The sequence below is a fragment of the Vipera ursinii genome (genome assembly GCF_947247035.1).
Source record: "Vipera ursinii genome assembly, chromosome: 2".
Lineage (NCBI taxonomy): Eukaryota > Metazoa > Chordata > Lepidosauria > Squamata > Viperidae > Vipera > Vipera ursinii.
In genome coordinates, this window is record NC_139513.1 from 173,331,986 (window position 1) to 173,350,067 (window position 18,082).

Here is an 18,082-nt window from a genome sequence, read left to right on the forward strand (position 1 = left end):
AGCTGCTTGGTGGGATGGCCTCACAACTGCATTCCGCAGGGTCCCCCTTCCAGCATACAGGTACAAGGAGGGAAAGGGCAGTCACTGCCATCTCTGCTGCTGGTCCCATCCGCTGCCTCTGGACGCCTCCATCTGACAGTCTTGTCCCCCCCTCCCCCTCCTGTTAGTGGCAAGCCCACAGGGTCTTTGTCGGGCTCGGCATGCCCGACATTCGGGGAGGCCGCGGAGCGACCTGCCGGCCCCCGAGACCCACCGCCGGCGCCCGCAGTCTCCCGACGAGCCGGGGAAGGGCGCAGCCAGCAAGACAGCCCAGCAGCCGCCCGCCCGACGCCTGATGAGGCTGCAGAACGACTTACCGGCCCCCAGGAACAGCCGCCGGCGCCCGCATTCACCCGACGAGCCAGGGATGAGCGCAGGCGCCGAGACGGCTCGGCAGCCACCCGCCTGTCATTCAGAGAGGCCGCGAAGCAACCCGCCGGCCCACGTAAGCAGGCGACAGCGCCAACGTTCTCCTGTCGAGCCGGGGAGGAGCGCGGCCACCGAGTCGGCCCAACGGCCACCCGCCCCGCACCTGGAGAGACCGCAGGGCGTCTTACCAGGCCTCGGAAACAGCCGCCGGCACCTGCGTCCCACTGACTAGCCGGGGGAGAGCCCAGCAGCCCCGGGGCCATCCGGAAGGCCGGGGAGCAGCCGTGAGGAGACGTGGCCGGAAGTTGCCCAGCGGCCGAGCAACAGGCGGAGGAAGGGCGCCGGGGCGGTCCAGGAGGCGGCAGAGCCGCAGACGACGCGTTCCGTTGTTTTGCCAGCCTCCTTGCGTGCTAAGGGACTGTGTGATAGGCTCCAGCGGCAGATGGTCCGAGCGGCGCAACTCACGGCGGTTTGGGGACCTGAGGGGGGAGGCAAGGTCGTGTGGGGCTCAGGGGAAAAGGAGGGCGGTCTGGGCTGGGGGGTGGCTTACCGGCTGCAGTGGTGGTGGGACGGGGACGGGGAGGATACGTACCTGGGGGCGGGTGCCGAAAGGCAGGAGCCAAGGGGGGCGGTAGTTAAGTAGGGTGAGGGCGTGGGTAGGCAATTAAGGGTGTGGTGGTGGGTGTCGGTTCTGCCGGCTACTTAACAGCGTTGATTGTGCTGTGAAATCAACGCTGACTTCGATCGTCTTCAAGTGTCTGTTTGTGAAGTTAATAAACGTGGCTCAGGAGAACCAGCTCTCGTTCCGGACTCATTCTTCCTGGTGATTCGTCGGACGGGGGCTGAAAGTCTTGACAGTCAGCCCCCTCTACCAAGGCTCCACCTGGAAGGCGGCATACAGCATACAGGTACAAGGAGGGAAAGGGCAGTCGCTGCCATCTCTGCTTCTAGTCCCATCCGCTGCCTCCAGACACCTCTATCCAACAGTCTTGTCCCCCCTCCCCCCTGCCGTTAGTGGCAAGCCCACAGGGGTTTGACACTGGCATATAACAAACACAACTACTGCCTATAATGTTGAAAGTTCTGAGAATTCTAAATGGCCAATGTATAAATTGCATAATGCATAATTTAATAGTAATGATAGATTTGCTTTGGAAATAAATTTAGAAAATATGGTTTTTGATCAAAAGTCTGAAGTCTAACATTACAGGTGGGGAACTGACTTTTTTTCTTAAAATGCTTCCAGATATGGATCAAGTAATGAATATTGAGGGCTATGTGATGCTATCTGAATCCAGACCCCTGGGAGGGGGGAATCAGATATTATTCAGTGCAGCTGCTTGTTCTATGCCTGTTTTCTCCCCCCCCCCACTGGAATTTAGTCATTTGAAAAACCAGGTTTGTCCTTCAGATAAGGCAGATATGATTGTTGACTCTCAGGCTCAACTGTGCAGCAGATTTATATACACATACAAACACACACATGATTATTTTTATAAAACAAAAACTAATTCAAACTAAAAAGGAAAGAAAGAGAAATCAAAGAGAAGTGCAAGAAAGGAAAAAAGTAAAGAAAAAAATAGAAAAGAAAGGATTACCAATTATTTTATAATTAGAAGTTTCTTACTCTAAGATTACAGGCTCATTCTGTACATTTTGTACCTCTTGGAAGACTGAGGAAAATTCTCGGGGACGACTCACACCCTGGTCGGTATGTCTTTACTCTCCTACCATCCACTAGGAGATACAGGAGTTTAGCCAGCCATACCAACAGGCTGAAGAACAGCTTTTATCTGTGGGCTGTTAGGCTCTTGAATGGGAAATAATTTTATAATTTTATGTATGATTGACTTGCGAGGCCGGTGTGTTGTGCAATTAGCTCACATGGTGTAACAAGATGGTGGGTTTGTTGTTGTCACTGTGAGTTGAGGTGGGGGGGGCACGAAGGGAGGCTCAGCCAATCTCAATATATACATGGTTGTACTTTGACAATAAAGATTCATTCATTCATTCATTCATTTGACTAATTTGGGCTTGATTATGCACTTTATATGCCATGGTTAAGAGTGTTCTAAGTATACAGAAAACTTTGGACGAGATACCAGCCAATGCCGTGTCATAAAGAGCTGAATGCTACTAGATGAATGTGATGACCTTATTTGTTTAACTGCAATTCTTATGTGGTGTCATTACTAATCATTGTATTTTACTTAATTTGGATTAAAAAAGCATTATTTAGACGGCAAGTTCACAAGCACAAACATATGTGACACGTAATATTTTATGCTTTTTAATAAATCCTTGTATGCACTTTAAACTTTGTTTCTAAGTTAATGGGGAATTTGTACTCGGGTTCAATATCACGGATAACCTAGACTTCATGCAATCTCTACGATTGAGTTTGCAGTGTACTCACTATATCTTTGTGCCTTTTGACCAACTGATAAGTCTGCTTTTGTCATTTTCTGAATTTGTTGAGAGAAGTTGAGATTTAATTAAGACAGAGAGAGGTAGATTAGTTGTGTCTTGGAAGGATGTTATTTAAATTAAGAATGTTTTGTAGGCCTGTGAAGCCCATTGGAGCATTAAAGTGATGCAGTGATATCTTCAAGATGGGCAAAACTGAAATAATCAATTGATTCATTTAGGAATAGAGTTTGGAGGGAATTGATGCATTTTTATTACAAAAATGACACTAAAAATCAGCTAAATGCTGCCAGAGCACAGTAGTATGATCTTGGGTGAGACTGCCAAAATAATTGGGGCTATCGATTACTCATCCTTGGGCTGAGGTTTGAAAAGATAGTTGTTTTGAGAAAATAATTTGATCTTCCATTTGGAGCACTGTATCTTGCATAATTCCTTTTACAGTTTCTAGCATTCAAGGGGAAAAAATCTGATTTTCTGGTTTTTCCTGTAATAAACTCATATCTTCCACTATCTGACATATCAAGAAACCTTATGTGAAAATCTAAAGACTTGAAAATCCAGGTGTGTGGCGCATGAAGGTTGAAGGAATGAGTTTTTACATTTTTAAATGAAAGAATGAAAAATATATTCACCACAGCTATGGATGACATAAAACTAGAACAAAAATTTAGAATAGAATAGAATAGAATAGAATAGAATAGAATAGAATAGAATAGAATAGAATAGAATAGAATAGAATAGAATAGAATAGAATAGAATAGAATAATTGTCACTTTAAATGTACACTAATCAGCATACATTAAAATGAAATTTTGTTGTATTCAGCTCTCAGAGTAACCACCTCCAATATACACTACATAAACATGACCAAAAATTATGCAGTGATGCAGTTTCTTAAAACACTCTCCATTGTACCTCTGTAAAAAGTGGCCAGGACAGAAGGAAAAATATGTGCTCTCCTCATCTGACGCAGGACATGCAGACACTAATTTGCACGCTTCACTAAAGATGATATATGATGAGACCAAGTCAGATTGTTAGTTACCTGCACCCCCAGATACTTAATACTGTTGACCACCTCCACTGCTGCAGCCTTGATACAAAGTGGAATATGACTATGCTGGCTCTTTCTAAAATCAACAATAATCTCTTTTGTTTTATTAACATTCAGAACCAGGTTATTTTTATTGCACCAGTCCACCAAAGCCTTCACCTCTCCTACAAAAGTTTTCACTGTCGTCCCGGAGAAGACCCACCATTGCTGTGTCATCCACATACTTTACAATATGATTCGTAGCAGACTTGGCACAGCAGTCATGGATCATCAAGGTGAACAGTAGCAGGCTCTAGACACAGCCCTATGCGGAACCCATACTCAGGGAGATGGAATTGGAAACTTTTCTTCCAACTCACACAAACTGAGGCTTATCAATAAGGAAATCAAGTGTCCAGTTACATAAAGGAGTATTAACACCTAATAGGCCCAGTTTGTTCCCCAAATGCTGAGGAATGATTATGTTGAATGCCAAACTAAAATCAACAAACAGGATTTGCACATGAGTATTCTTCTCCTCCAGGTGCGCCAAGCTAAGATGAACCATACAAGAAAGTGCATCATCTATAGAGCACTTCTTCCAATAGGCAAGTGAGTGGGAAAAGAATGGTAAAGGATGGTTATAACTGAAATCTTTGACTAGATTGTTGTGAACTGGCTAGCAAGACATATAGATTCATAGTTGTTGTTGTTGTTAGCTGCGAAGTCGTGTCCGACCCATCGCGACCCTATGGACAACATTCCTCCAGGCCTTCCTGTCCTCTACCATCTTCTGGAGTCCATTTAAGCTCACGCCTACTGCTTCAGTGACTCCATCCAGCCACCTCATTCTCTGTCGTCCCCTTCTTCTATTGCCCTCGATCTTCCCCAGCATTAGGCTCTTCTCCAGGGAGTCCTTCCTTCTCATTAGGTGGCCAAAGTACTTGAGTTTTAGCTTCAGGATCTGGCCTTCTAAAGAGCAGTCAGGATTGATCTCCTCTAGGACTGACCGGTTTGATCGCCTTGCAGTCCAAGGGACTCACAGGAGTCTTCTCCAGCACCACAGTTCAAAGGCCTCAATTCTTTGGCGCTCAGCCTTTCTTATGGTCCAACTTTCACTACCATACATTGCAACTGGAAAGACCATAGCCTTGACTATACGCACTTTTGTTGACAGGGTGATGTCTCTGCTTTTTAGTGTGCTGTCTAGATTTGCCATGGCTTTCCTCCCCAGGAGCAAGCGTCTTTTAATTTCTTGGCTACAGTCCCCATCTGCAGTGATCTTGGAGCCCAGGAAAATAAAATCTGTCACTACCTCCATTTCTTCCCCATCTATTTGCCAGGAATTGAGAGGGCCAGATGCCATGATCTTGGTTTTCTTAATGTTAAGTTTCAACCCAAGTTTTGCACTCTCCTTCTTCACCTGCAACAAGAGGCTCTTTAGTTCTTCTTCACTTTCTGCCATTAGAGTGGTATCATCTGCGTATCTTAGGTTGTTGATATTTCTTCCCGCAATCTTAATTCCAGTGTTTGATTCATCTAGCCCTGCCTTTCTCATGATGTGCTCTGCATATAAGTTAAATAGGCAGGGCGACAGTATACAGCCTTGCCGGACTCCTTTCCCAATTTTGAACCAATCAGTGGTTCCGTGTCCAGTTCTCACTGTTGCTTCTTGACCCGCATATAGGTTTCTCAAGAGACCAATAAGATGGTCTGGTACTCCCATCTCTTTAAGAACTTGCCACAGTTTGTTATGATCCACACAATCAAAGGCTTTAGCATAGTCAATGAAGCAGAAGTAGATGTTTTTCTGGAACTCCCTAGCTTTCTCCATGATCCAGCGTATGTTGGCAATTTGATCTCTAGTTCCTCTGCCTCTTCGAAATCCTGCCTGCACTTCTGGTAGTTCTCGATCCACGTACTGCTGAAGTCTAGCTTGTAGGATTTTAAGCATGACTTTACTAGCATGAGAAATGAGTGCAATGGTGCGATAGTTTGAACATTCTTTGGCACTGCCTTTCTTAGGAATTGGAATGTAAACTGATCTTTTCCAATCCTGTGGCCACTGTTGAGTTTTCCAAATTTGCTGGCAAATTGAGTGTAGCACTTTTACTGCATTGTCTTTTAAGATTTTGAATAGCTCAGCTGGAATACTGTCACCTCCACTAGCTTTGTTGTTGCTCAGCTTTTCTAAGGCCCACTTCACTTCACATTCTAGGATGTCTGGCTCGAGGTCAGTGACCACCTCATTGTGATTATCAGGGACGTTAAGCTCATTCTTGTATAGTTCTTCTGTGTAATTTTGCCACCTCTTCTTAATCTCTTCTGCCTCTGTTAGGTCCCTGCCATTTTGGTCCTTTATCATGCCCATTTTTGCATTAAACGTTCCCTTCATTTCTCCAATTTTCTTGAAAAGATCTCTGGTCCTCCCTATTCTATTGTTTTCTTCTATTTCTTTGCACTGTTCATTTAAGAAGGCATTCTTATCTCTTCTAGCTATTCTCTGGAATTCTGCATTCAATTGGGTGTATCTTTCTTTTTCTCCCTTGCCTTTCGCTTTCCTCCTTTCCTCAGCTATTTGCAAAGCTTCCTCAGACAGTCATTTTGCTTTCTTGCATTTCTTTTTCTTTGGGATGGTTTTGGTTGCTACCTGTTGTACAATGTCGCGAACCTCTGTCCATAGTTCTTCAGGCACTCTGTCTATCAGATCTAATTCCTTAAATCTATTTGTCACCTCTACTGTATATTCAACAGGGATATGATTTAATTCATACCTGACTGGCCTAGTGCTTTTCCCTACTTTCTTCAGTTTAAGCCTAAACTTTGCAAGGAGAAGCTCATGGTCTGAGCCACAGTCAGCTCCTGGTCTTGTTTTTACTGACTGTATAGAGCTTCTCCATCTTTGGCTGCAGAGCATATAGTCAATCTGATTTCTGTGTTGACCGTCTGGTGATGTCCATGTGTAGAGCCATCTCTTGGGTTGTTGGAAAAGAGTGTTTGCTATGACCATCGTATTCTCTTGACAGAATTCTATCAGCCTGTGCCCTGCTTCATTTTGCACTCCAAGGCCAAACTTGCCTGTTATTCCAGTTATCTTTTGGCTTCCTACTTTAGCATTCCAATCCCCCATGATGATAAGAACATCATTTTTTGGTGTTAGTTCTATAAGGTGCTGTAGTGCTTCATAGAACTGGTCAATTTCATCCTCTTCAGCACTGGTGGTTGGGGCATAGACTTGGACTACTGTGATATTGAATGGTTTGCCTTGGATTCGAACTGAGATCATTCTGTCATTTTGAGGATTGTACCCCAGTATTGCTTTTCCTACTCTTTTATTGACTATGAAGGCTACTCCATTTCTTCTGAAGGATTCTTGCCCACAGTAGTATACCTGATGGTCATCTGAATTAAATTCACCCATTCCTGTCCATTTTAGTTCGCTGATACCTAAGATGTCAATGTTCAGTCTTGTCATCTCTTGTTTGACCACGTCCAGTTTTCCTTGATTCATGGATCTTACATTCCAGGTTCCTATGGAGAAAAAATCTTTACAGCATCGGACTTTCCTTTCACCACCAGACACATCCACAGCTGAGCGTCCTTTCGGCTTTGGCCCAGTCGCTTCATTCTTTCTGGCGCTACTAGTACTAGCCCTCTGCTCTTCCCCAGTAGCATATTGGACGCCTTCCGACCTGAGGGGCTCATCTTCCAGCGTCATATCGTTTTGCCTTTTGGTACTGTCCATAGGGTTTTCATGGCAAAGATACTGGAGTGGGTTGCCATTTCCTTCTCCAGTGGATCACGTTTTGTCAGAACTCTCTGCTATGACCTGTCCGTCTTGGGTGGCCCTGCACGGCATAGCTCATAGCTTCATTGAATTATGCAAGCCCCTTCGCCACGACAAGGCAGTAATCCATGAAGGGGTAGATTCATAGTACTTTTACTTAAAAATTAATTATCAGTGGTTTCTTACAAAGTTAGAGAGAGATACCAAGCAAAGTTCTGCAAGAGTCACTCCTGAGTCCTTTACTCTCCAGCACTTTCATTAATTTTTGGCAGCAGCCAAAAAAACCAATGCTATCCTAGGCTGCATTAACAGACAGTTACAATCAGGATCATTTGAAGTATGTGTACTGCTTTATAAAGCCTTAGTAAGACCACATTTGGAATATTGCATCCAGTTTTGATCACCGCAATATAAAAAAGATGTGCAGAGAAGAGCAACAAAGATGATTAGGGGGCTGGAGGCTAAAATATATAAAGAACAGTTGCAGGAATTGGGTATGTCTAGTCTAGTGAAGAGGACGATTAGGGGTGACATGATAGCAGTGTTCCTACATCTGAGGGCTGTCACAAAGAAGAGGGGGGTCAATCCATTTTTCAAAGCACCAGAAGGCAAGAGTAGAAACAATGGATGGAAACAAATCAAGGAGAAAAGCAACCTAGAACTAAGGAGAAAATTCCTAACAGTGACAACAATTAATCAGTGGAACAGCTTGCCTTCATGAAGAAGTTGTGGGTGCTGCAAAACTGGAGGCTTTTAAGAAGAGATTGGATAACCATTTGTCTGAAATGTTATAGAGTCTCCTGCTTGAGCAGGGGTTTGGACTAGAAGACCTCCAAGGCCCCTTCCAATTCCGTTAATTGTTTGAGTGAAGGGAGAGAAGGGAAAACCTACCAAATTTGCAGATAAAGTTGGATGGAATGGCTGATGTCCTACAAGACAGGAATAGAAACGTCATGATGAGTTGGAGAAATGGGCCAAAAGTAATTTAGTAGAAGCTAGGGCAGAGTTCTTCACCAAAATCAAATGCACATATATAGTATGGGGAAACACTTGGCTTTGTAATAGTATTTGAGAGGGGGGGGGAAAGATAGTTGATTGCAAAGTGATTTAGACCAGGAGTCCACATCCCCCTGGGCTGCGGACTGATACCAATCCATGGCTCATTGGGAACTGGGCTATGCAAGTGGTGGGGGAGCACACAAAACTTCATTTGTGTATGCGTGGGACCTAGGTTGCATGCACAAAACAATCCCCCTCCCCACTGCCACTGCTGCCTGTCCTTGGAGCCAGAAAATTTAGACCCAGCAATATAATGTGGTTCCAAATGCAATTTTTAACTGCCTGAATAGAATAACATTTCCAAATAACAGGACATATTTTTTTCTATTATCTGCCTTGAATACATCTACAGTATTGTATCCTGTTTTAAATACTGCACTTGAAGGATTCTTGAAAATTGGAACAGTTTTCAGGAATGGCAATGAAGATAAAGGACTGGAAACTGTGAAGGAACTGGCATGATTAGTCTTGAAGAAAAACGATTGATTACACTCTTCAAATTGTTGAAAAGATGCCACAGAGACAGTGTAGACCTGTTTTCTTCCAAAGTGTAGGACACAGAACAATGGATAAAAGTTTTTAGAAAATCAAATTCTGATTGAATGTGAGGAAAAAAAAATCTCAACAGTAAGAGCAATTTGACAACGGAACCAGTTACTGAAAAAGTGGGAATCTGAGTAACTGTCTGAGAAGCTTTAATATGAACTTCACTGAGGAGGAGGAAGAGGAGGCTGGATTCAATCGCCTCATGGCTCCTCCCAATTTTTTGTTTCTGTGATTCTTTTTCAATTCAACTGGACATTAATAAAAATACCTGAATAGTATTATTAATATAGAGAGTATTATAAGATGAATTATGTATGAACTAGGAATAATTGTGGATCATGATTTTGAAGAGGACGCAGCAATTGAAAGAGATAACAACATCTCCCAGCTTTTGTCTCTTCTCCTTCAAACCAGGTGAGGCCTAATCTATGCACTGTAATATACCTGTCCCGACCAGTTGTTGTTAACGGAGGTGGCTCCATTATATGAAAATCAAATATAGAGGAGAAATATTAGACTTTGTCAAGGACAACCAAGACTGTGTGGGAGGGCAGGAAAACATTGAACAAATATGACAAGCATCCAAAAGCCTTACTCTCGGTGAAAGTGCTTGAAGGCATTAGGAAATGATTTTCCAGTGATGAGAAGAAGATATGATAGGCTTTCCTGTTATTTCACCTTTGCGACCATTTTTGCTTTTCCTTTTACACCAGGAATTATTTGGTTCACACAGACAGACTCACAAAATATTCTTAGACTTCCATTAAAGCCATGATGCCTTTTGGGAGTTTGGTTCCCATGAAAAGTATATTTGATCCACCAAGAAGAAGCACGTTGTAACCCCAGTTATCCCTTTCTATTATTACTTATGCTGGTCTATGACCATAACAGAGATTTGATTCTATCTATCAAATCTCCCAGGGGGAGGGCCTTCTCTGTGGGTGCTCCGGCATTATGGAACCAACTGCCGGTTGAGCTCCGGATGGCATCAGACCTCCGATCCTTCCGCCGCGGGCTGAAGACCCACTTATTTGAATTAGCTGGTCTGGCCTGATGGGGGAATATGGGTTTTTAATTGGTTTTTTAGTATTTTATTATTGTTGTATTTTAATTGGGCACTGGTTTACCGTAATTTACTTTTAACTTTTGTATTGTTATTTATATATGCCCTGTGAACCGCCCTGAGTCCCTTGGGAGAAGGGCGGTATAGAAATCAAATAAAACAAACAAAAAAAAAAGGAAAGAAAGTGGGTGGGATGGTTGCTGTGGCTGTTGTTGGAGAGAGACCAGGTGAAGTCGAAGAGGGATTTGAGGTTTTAGCTGATCCCTTTCTGCGAAGGAGAGGGAAGGAGAGAGTGAGAAAGAGTGAGAAGGTGGAATTTTACTGCTTTCTTTCGCAGTGGGGATATCCCAAGCAGAGGCAAGAGAGAGAGTGAGGAAAGAGAAAGTTGCTGGGGTTTCTAAATTCAGATTTTAACAATAAAGGAAAGGGGGGAGGGGTTTTGACACCAAGGAGACCTGAGACTGCAAGCGACCACAGAAGAGAAGGAGAGGCTGGTCGTTACTGCTTTGGAGACTAGCGGCCATCCGAACTTTGATTATTGTTACTTGTGCAAGTTATAGACATTGTGGGGAGTTGCCCTGGTGGGGCGAGCTGTTCGTTATCCCTATCGCTGCCTGGAGCCGGGATTTCTCCCACCCCATTTGTTTGCAAACCGTAGCTGTGAAATTGACTATTGGTGCTATAACTGCCTGGGGCTGTTAAACACCGTCACACATTGACTATCGGGGCTAGGGGCTGGTCACTCTTTGTTCCTGAAAGCCCCCTCCCACCCCTTTGACAACGAGAGTCTGCCACCTCCTCACTTCACGTGAGCTTCTGCTAGAAAAGATACTTCACTAACACCTTGAAAGCGCAGCTGCAGAGCGTGACGAAGGGGAGTGGGGCTGAGAGGGCCTGGGCTTTGGCGGCTTCTGAGGGTGGTAATACTACAACTGTATAATAGGCAGTCCACTTTGTTTGTTGTTCTCTTTTGGCTGACCACTTTGGGGGCATAGACAGAACACAGCCTTGGCCCAGGGTGTCCATTTGGTCTAGAAATATTAGTCTGAGGAAACCCTGCCATTCTTATCTCTGGCTCAGGTTCAGTCTCTTCAGGTCCAGTTTTGCAAAAGGTCAGACTGTCAAGGACAAACAAGGACATCAAGCTTCTTTTCTTCCCATTTCCCTCACCTCATTTGTTTTGCTACTTGCCTTCAATCCAAACTTAATCCAGCGTTAATCTTATCATTTGTCCAGGGATATTGACTTGTTATCAGGTCTTATTTATAGGAGATCAGATGCCAAATTGGCCCTATATATCTAATTTCCTGTCGAAAAGGACATTCTTGGTCAGAGCAACAAAAAGATCATTTTACAAAAGAGAGATTGTGTCAAGCCCTCTGAGCGTTATCTGGTTGATTGGTTTATTTATTTAGGTTTATTATCAACTTTGAATGCTTCCTGCTGGTGCAATACCAGGTTGGTTACAATGATTAAAATGTACTGAACTAAAAACATTCATAAAAACAATCCACTTTGAAAACAGAATTGGTTAATTTCTTAATTAAATTATTATTTCGGAAGAAGAATGCTCTCACCAGTTTCTTGAAGGATCATAAAATGATACACACCACTGAATCACAAGGAGGCTAACTGCCAAGAATTCCATTCTCTGGGTCCAACCCTACTGATCTCTAACAGGGTAGGCCCATGGAACATCTGTGTAAGGTGGGCAGATTCTAATGGACACATCAAAAGGTTTAGAGTGATTAAAAGATTCTTTTCCAAAATGCATAAAAATGTTTGAAAGTTATTTCAGGAGGTCCAAAGTTCTGTGAACAGAACTGAATGAAATGGTTCATTTCCCTATATATCTTCTTAAAAATAGAGGTGAGACTATTATAGACTGCCAAATGCTGCTGAGCTACCACAGACCTGTAACTTTCCAGCACCCAGCAACACTAAGAGATCAGCTGCTTGAGCAAAAGCTCAAGTCCCCCTAATTAAGAGGATCTTGTGTATCCCAACTAGGAAATGTGTATGACAACATCGTTTTCCTCCCCTTGTTCCTCCTTCTCAAAAGGCACCTACTCTCAAGCTCAACTTATTTCTTCAATGAGTTACATTTGTGTAATTAAAACCAAAGGGATGCGGTGGCTCAGTGGGTTAGGACACTGAGCTTGTCGATCAGAAGGTCGGCAGTTTGGGGGTTGAATCCCGAGTGCCATGTAACAGAGTGAGCACCTGTTACTCGTCCCAGCTTCTGCCAACCTAGCAGTTCGAAAGCACGTAAAAATGCAAGTAGAAAAATAGGGACCGCTACGGTGGGAAGGTAACAGCGTTCCGTGCGCCTTTGGCGTCTAGTCATGCCAGCCACATGACCATGGAGACGTCCTCGGAAAAGCGCTGTGTAGTGTATGCTGCTAGCATACACAGGAAATGCCAGCGCAGCAGGGGGCTGGTCAGCTCCAGGCGATAACCGCTGAGGCGGGAAAAGCCGGACGGAGCAAGTTTGACAGCCCCAGCATGGTCAGCTCTGGCGGGAAGCCAGGGTTTAAACCTATTGGCCACATGCACTGGCGGGAAGCCCAGGTTCAATTCTATTGGCCATCATTCACCTGGGCAGGTATAAGAAACACCAGGCAAACCCCTTTGTCCCAGATTCATTCCTGATCCGAATAAAAGAAATACTACCCAGCTCAAGTGTCCGTCTCTCTGTGTGACCACGCGACTTTGCACTGGCGACGAAGGTGGGATCCTGCACCGGACAACGCTAGCCACGGACAGAATCCAATCGGCAGCCCCGGATCCAGACGCAGGACAACCGAGACGACAAGATGACACAACTGGGTCAGTATCCCCTTTTTAATAGCGGCCGCCCTGAGGAGTGGGAAGCCTTCGTGGGGCAGATAGAATGCTACCTGAGGGCGAACGGGGTGAAGGAGGACCGGCAGAGAGCGGCGGTACTGCTCTGCAGCTGCGGCACAGAAACCTACCAGCTGGCGGTCGGCCTCTGCGCACCCGATGACATCCACTCCGTCGGCTACAACGAATTGCTGGCGAAACTGTCTGAACATTTCAAGCCCGAGACGTCCGAGATCGCCTGGCGGTATCGTTTTGAAAAACGGGATCAGCGACCAGGTGAGTCTGCCAAACAGTATATGGCAGCTCTGAGGCTAGCAGCTCGCCTCTGCAATTTCGAAAATCTAGAAATTAGGCTGCGGGATCGGCTCGTTTGCGGGGTGAGGGACAGGAAGCTGCGCCAGAAACTTTTTGCTAAGCAGAAACTGACCCTGAGGGATGTCCAAGACGAACTCCTAGCCTGGGATGCAGCCGAGGAGCCCGAGACGAGGGAAGACGGATCCATCCACCAGGTGAGAAGAGGCACCGACGCAGACGGGGCAGAGCTGGAGGTGGATGCCATCAACCGACCTCAGCGATCCTTCAACCCCGACCGAGACAACAGAAAAGAACCGAGACCAACCACGGCAGGCGAGAGAGACCAGGAGTGCAGTTGCGGAGCGAGCGGACCCCGGTCTACCCAGCCTCACGGTCACAGCGCGAATCGCCCTCAGTCTACCCAGCATTGCAGCTGCAACTCCCGGTCTACCCAGAACAGCGGTTTCGGACAGCCCCGGTCTACCCAGTGCTCTGGCTGTGGTGCGAGCGGCTCCCGGTCTACCCGCTGTGCAAGCTGTGGAGGACAGCATCCCCGGTCTACCTGCCGTTTCAAGTCAGCGAAGTGTCGGTCATGCGGAAAAACGGGGCACATCGCGGCGGTCTGCAGAGGCAAGCAGCGGGACAGCCTACACGAGGTGGAAGCTGAGTTCCAGTATGCCACAGGTACTGGGAAGCGGTCGTTGGGTCTGACTGTGAGTCACACATCGGGACGGCCGGGCGTTTTCAAAACAGGGGCTCCTGCGGCGCTAGCCCAAAAAATAAAACTGAGGGTGAAGCTGCAAGGGGTCCCCTGCTTGATGGAGCTGGACTCAGGGTCAGCCGTATCCATCATCTCCGCCAGAACGTTTTTAGACATTTGCAAGCGGAGCGGCCATCGGGTTCCCTTGAGAACATCCAGACTGACCCTCACGGACTTTCAAAATTCACCGATCAAAATCCGGGGGGAGGCGTTGTTGTGGGTGCAGTACAAGGGATTCAAGGGTAAATTAAGTGTGTTGGTCGTCGAGGGCCAGCGGACTAGCCTTGTGGGGTTAGGGTGGTTTAACGCCTTGGGCATCAAAATCACAGGGATTAATCAAACACGGAGCCAATTGTCCCTAGAAGCAGTCTGCGAGGAATTCGCGGACGTGTTCGATGGGCAGTTGGGAAAGTACACGGGTCCCCCAATCTCATTTAGACTAGATCCCCAGGTACAACCCATAAGGATGAAGGCGAGGCGTGTTCCATTCGCATTAAAGCAAAAGATAGAGCGGGAATTGGATAAGCTGGTAGACCAGGGAGTGTTAACACCAGTGGATGGAGCAGATTGGGAGACTCCCATCGTAACGCCAATTAAAGCAAATGGGGAAATTCGTATCTGCGCTGATTATAAAGGGACGATAAACCGAGCTTTAAGTGCCCATTCCTATCCGGTCCCTGCAGTCAGCAGCATCTTAGCGTCCCTACAAGGCGGGTCAGTGTTTGCTAAATTGGACCTCGCCCAAGCTTATCAGCAATTGCTGGTAGACCCAGGGGCTGCTAGAGCACAAACGATCATCACTCACAAGGGAGCGTTCCGGGTAGACCGGTTGCAGTTTGGGGTTAGTGTAGCGCCGGGGATATTTCAGGAGGTGATGGAAAGGACGCTGAAGGGAATACCAGGGGTTTGCCCTTATTTTGATGACGTCCTGATTGCAGCCAGCTCCCCGGACGTGCTGGCGACCCATTTAAGGACGGTCCTTGAGAGGTTCAGGGGGGCAGGTCTCAAACTCAAAAGGGAGAAGTGCAGGATTGGGGTCCCAGAGACAGAATTCCTGGGGTTCAGGATAGATGCTCAAGGCATCCACCCATCTGCATCAAAGGTGAGGGCAATCAAAGAAGCCCCTGCTCCCAAAAACAAGCCTGAATTGCAGGCGTTCTTGGGACTCCTCAATTTCTACCACACATTCCTGCCTCACAAAGCCTCAATTGCAGAACCCCTACATAGGCTACTTGACAAGCAAGCGCCTTGGGAATGGACTGACAAACATGCAAAAGCATTCCAAAAACTAAAAAACATGTTAGCAAGCGATGCCACTGTCACCCATTTCAGGGAGGATCAGCCAATCTGTATTGCGTGCGATGCATCCCCTTATGGGATTGGAGCAGTGCTCAGCCATCTCAAGGAGGATGGAACTCAGGCTCCCATCGCCTACTACTCCAGAACCCTGTCAGCTGCAGAGCGGAACTACGCCCAGATAGACAAGGAGGCACTGGCAGTGGTTGCTGGAGTAAAGAAATTTCATGATTACCTGTATGGCAGAGATTTCATAATCTTCACAGACCATAAACCTTTATTAGGACTATTCACAACTGAGAAACAAACACCACAGATCTTGTCACCTAGAATGCTGAGATGGTCAATATTTCTCTCTGCATATTCTTGTAAATTGATACACAGACCAGGGAAGGAGATGGGGCATGCTGATGGTCTCAGCAGACTGCCCCTAATGGACAGGGAGCCGGACCCAGCACCGGCTGCCCAAATCCTGGCAATCCAAGAACTGCCAGAATGCCCCCTCAACGCGAAGGACATAGCCACAGAGACACCAAAAGACAAGGTTCTGAGCAGAGTTCATTCGTGGGTGAGTAGTGGGTGGCAAGACAAATCACCTGGGCAAGAGTTCACTGCTTACTTCTCAAGAAGGTTTGAACTGTCCACACACAAAGGGTGCCTTTTGTGGGGAAACAGAGTCATAATTCCCACAAGGCTCAGGGAAAGGGTTCTCCAATCACTACATGAAGGACACCCAGGGATAGTAAGAATGAAGGCTCTAGCAAGGAGTTACCTGTGGTGGCCAGGGTTGGACAAGGAAATAGAAGCACAGGTAGCGGGGTGCTACACATGCCAGAGGACACGGCCAGAACAACCACACGCACCAGTCCATAAGTGGGAGGAAACACACTCACCCTGGTCCAGGATGCACATAGACTACGCTGGCCCATTCCAAGGTCACACATTTCTGGTAGTTGTGGATAGTCATTCAAAATGGCTTGAGGTGGTACCTGTAAGCAGCATGACATCAGCAGGGACCATCCAAGCATTGAGGGGGATATTCACTACACATGGGTTGCCTGATGTAATCGTGTCAGATAATGGAACGCAATTTACTTCCTCGGATTTCCAGGTGTTCCTGAGGACCTTGGGGATTAGACACGTCACCTCGGCCCCTTTCCACCCTGCCAGTAATGGATTGGCAGAACGATTCGTGAGAACAACAAAAGATGCACTCAAGCGCATAGTACAGGGAGATTGGAAGCAAAGACTAGCCACATTCCTCCTTCACCAACACGCAACACCTTGCACTGCCACAGGCAAAAGCCCAGCGGAACTCAAATGGGGGAGACGCCTCATTACAACTTTAGACAGGCTCCATCCAGACAGAGTAGCCGCAGACACGGGGAACCCCAACATCAAGACACAGTTTACCTCAGGGGACCTCATTTGGGCCAGGAACTACAGTACGGGTTATCCATGGGTGCCAGGGGAAATTATAGAGCAAACAGGGCCCCTTTCCTACAGAGTAAGGGTGGAGGGGGGACTCCTGTGGAAAAGGCATCTGGATCAACTGAGGAAAAGGACTCCTGAAAGGGGGGCAGAGGACACACTGGGGGGTGAGGAGGAAGATCCAACACAAAAGCCAATACAAACACATTCACCAAGGAGGATGGTTGGGGGGAGCAATGGCAACCCCTGTACAGGCAGAAGTCTGATAGAGAAACCAGGCAGTCACCAGGAATCAGCAAATCACACACACAGACACACAGCAACCTTCCTCAACAGGAGCTTCAGGAAGGAATGAATAGCCACGCCACCATACCTCCGGAAGATCATGTACCAAGAAGGTCAAGTAGGCCACACAAAGCGCCAAGCTACCTCGCTGACTATGTACGTTCATAAGGGGGCAACAGATCAACAAGTGTATCCATTGTAACCATGTTTTGTAAATATGTGTATATAGTTGGAGATGGTATGACAGAGGAAAAATCCTCACTATGGGGGAAGGGGTGTAGTGTATGCTGCTAGCATACACAGGAAATGCCAGCGCAGCAGGGGGCTGGTCAGCTCCAGGCGATAACCGCTGAGGCGGGAAAAGCCGGACGGAGCAAGTTTGACAGCCCCGGCATGGTCAGCTCTGGCGGGAAGCCAGGGTTTAAACCTATTGGCCACATGCACTGGCGGGAAGCCCAGGTTCAATTCTATTGGCCATCATTCACCTGGGCAGGTATAAGAAACACCAGGCAAACCCCTTTGTCCCAGATTCATTCCTGATCCAAATAAAAGAAATACTACCCAGCTCAAGTGTCCGTCTCTCTGTGCGACCACGCGACTTTGCACGCTGGCTCTTCGGCTTTGAAACGGAGATGAGCACCGGCCCCTAGAGTTGGAAATGACTAGCACGCATGTGCGGGGGGAACCTTTACCTTTACCTAATTAAAACCCCAAGGCAAAATTATTTGCACACATACATGGAAATGAATGCTATGATGGGCCAGGCAAATAAAAAACGACAGTGGCCAACCTGGATAATCTAATGAGGCAAAGGTTATCTTTCGGATGCTCTTCCTCTAAAGGAAA